A 2,657-nucleotide genomic window follows, 5' to 3' on the forward strand; every position below is an offset into this window, starting at 1 on the left:
AGAAGCAAAATGATTCAGCAGAAGAGGAACAAGCTAAAGACAGATTGGGTATATTTAATCTCATATTAGCAGTGTCAATACTTGCACAAAGGAGACATTTCTCCTGCCAAGCACTTACTTTCTTCTTAATTCTTGTCAGAATATCTTCCAGGTCACGGGTGAAAAGAGATCGTTCCAAAAGCATTTTAAATTATTGATGATTGAGCAACATCTTCACCATCTCCTGTCCATAATGCCTAAGGAAGGAAGGAAGGAAGTGAAAGAAAAGTGAACAAACACAGGAAGAGTGTTAACAGAAGAGGCTGATACCTTAAACTCATCAGGGGCAATCCCTGCATGAGAAGGCATTACCTACTCAGCAAAGAGGGAGATTTACCTCACTGGACACTGCACAGTGCTGTCAGCTGAACACAAGAGGCAAGAGGAGAATGTGGGGCAACAGAAAAATACCATTTCACTCTGAAACTGGGGGTGTGCTTCTGTGGCATCAAAGGATCCCAGGGACCAAGCAAAACACATCTGCTTTGTTCTCAGAGACTATTACATGTCTTGCTGCCATTGCACAGTAATTTGCCTTTCTTTAACTGGCAGGGAAGCCAGGACAAAACACCTCATGCATCCTCTTGATTATTCTATACTATGGTTATGGACAGGGACAGCTAGTTGCTCTGCTAGTTGCTCTTGGAAGTTATTAATGGGAAGTTAATAATCAGAGGAAGGGTGTGGGATCTCAGCACAGCAGTCCTGATGTGCTGAGACACCAAGACAACCCTTGGGGGGCTCGGAGGTCCTGGAACGTGGCCAGAAGTTTCTGGTGGTTGGACTTTGACCCAGCACAGGAAACATCACCTGTATAAGGATGGGAGAATCACAGGGGATAAATGGTGAAGAGACAGATTAGTTATGGTGTGAAACACAGGGTTTAGAATTTCGGTACAGGGCGGGTGTTAGGGAGACAAGATGGAGGAATTGGGGCGTGTCCTGTCCTTCTTCTTCTTCTTCTTGTCTTCCATCTTCTGTGGTGGTGGTGGCACTTTGGGATTGGTTCTTGCTAAAAGTACACTTGTCAATAAGGGTGAAAGGTATTGGGGGGAAAAGGTAAATATCTTATACGTAGTTTTGGGTATAAAGATAACTGACCGCCCTGAGGGCACGCAGTGTGCTCATGGCTGGCGTGCTGTGCGGACCCTCTGTTGGGCCAAGAGAAGATATTGTAGATAAAAAATTAATACACACTGAAGGCTGAAAAAACCTGAAGACTCCTTTCGTCCTTTGGGGAGCAGGCTGCCCTCAAGGCTATCCCAAGCCTTTCTAGGCCATCAAAACAGCCGAGAATGAGACAGAAGGGGATTTTGGTGGTTTGGGTTGATTTTCCCTCTAGGAAACCACAGGTTTTTTTCAAGAAGAAATGTGGAGCTCACTGACCCACAGATAAGAGGATTCTAGAAATCTGCAGAACAGGTGTAGAAAGACTGAATATGTTGGCTAAAGATCCCTGAAATATTTCTAGGAAAGTCTGAAATGAATGAGAAATGGATGTTTGGGATGCTTCAGTGATGAACATTAGCCAACATTTTGGCTTTGTGTTGTGCACCCAAGGCCAAACAAAAGTGTTGGACTGACTGATCTGAGCTCTTTTGACCTCAGTAAAGAATCCTTCAAGCCACAGGAAAAAGGTGCAATGCTCCTTTTTGCTGGCCAACCTCAGGTTTCCCAGTACAGCCATTTGCCCAGGCAACCCAGAGCAGTGGTCACAGTGCCAAGGCTGACAGAGCTCAAGAAGAGTTTGGACAATGCTCTCGAGCACATGGAGTGACTCTTGGGGTCACTGCACATGGCCAGGAGATGGACTTGATGACTCTGATGGGCGCCTTCCAAGTCAGCATATTCCATGATTCTATGACCCTCATTCACACCGTGAGGTAACTTCATATTCTCTTTAGTTTCTACTCTTGTGTGGTTTCACCTTTATAGCCAGACACAAAATGGTTTTCCTGTTTTGGGAGGTGAAATGAAGATCATTACCTTGTGTCCTTGTGGCAGTCCTGAGCAAGCTTCCCTGCCACGTGTGGCAGCCTCTCAGCCCTGGGGGTGCCTGCGAGCTGGGTGACTCCAATTCTCTCCATCAGGGACAGGAGGAGTTGGGCCGCACACTCGCGCACCGGGGCGGGGCGGCTGCTGGGGAGGAGAGAGCAAACCCTGGGCACAGGGACAAGGAGCAGCAGCAGCGCCAGCCTTGGCCAGAGCTGCTCCCTGCCCTTGCTGGGGGAAGGAGCCTGGGCTCTCCCTGCACCTTCAGACACCTGCAGAAGGTTCTGGCCTCAGCTAAACACAAAGTTAGCATTGCACACTAGGCCTGCCTGCACGGAAGAGGGAGAATTCAGTCTCCCTGCACTGTCTGATACTCAGTTTCTTTCACAGTATTTACTCTGAGAAAGATTAAAGAAATATATTACATATGAATTAATTACATAGAGATTAAGGACAATTCATTCTGACCCATCAGAGAGCACTCAGTACACAGAGCTGCAGCAGGATTGAGGCCCTTTCCACCCATGTATCCCCAAATCTGCAGACCTTTGGAAAACAACAAATGCAGGGAAAACACGTTGTGGGCTGTGAAGCTGCAGAATATCCAGCAATGCAGCCTGTTTCTT

Source organism: Zonotrichia albicollis, unplaced genomic scaffold, assembly GCF_047830755.1.
Source record: "Zonotrichia albicollis isolate bZonAlb1 unplaced genomic scaffold, bZonAlb1.hap1 Scaffold_257, whole genome shotgun sequence".
NCBI classification, from domain to species: Eukaryota; Metazoa; Chordata; class Aves; order Passeriformes; family Passerellidae; genus Zonotrichia; species Zonotrichia albicollis.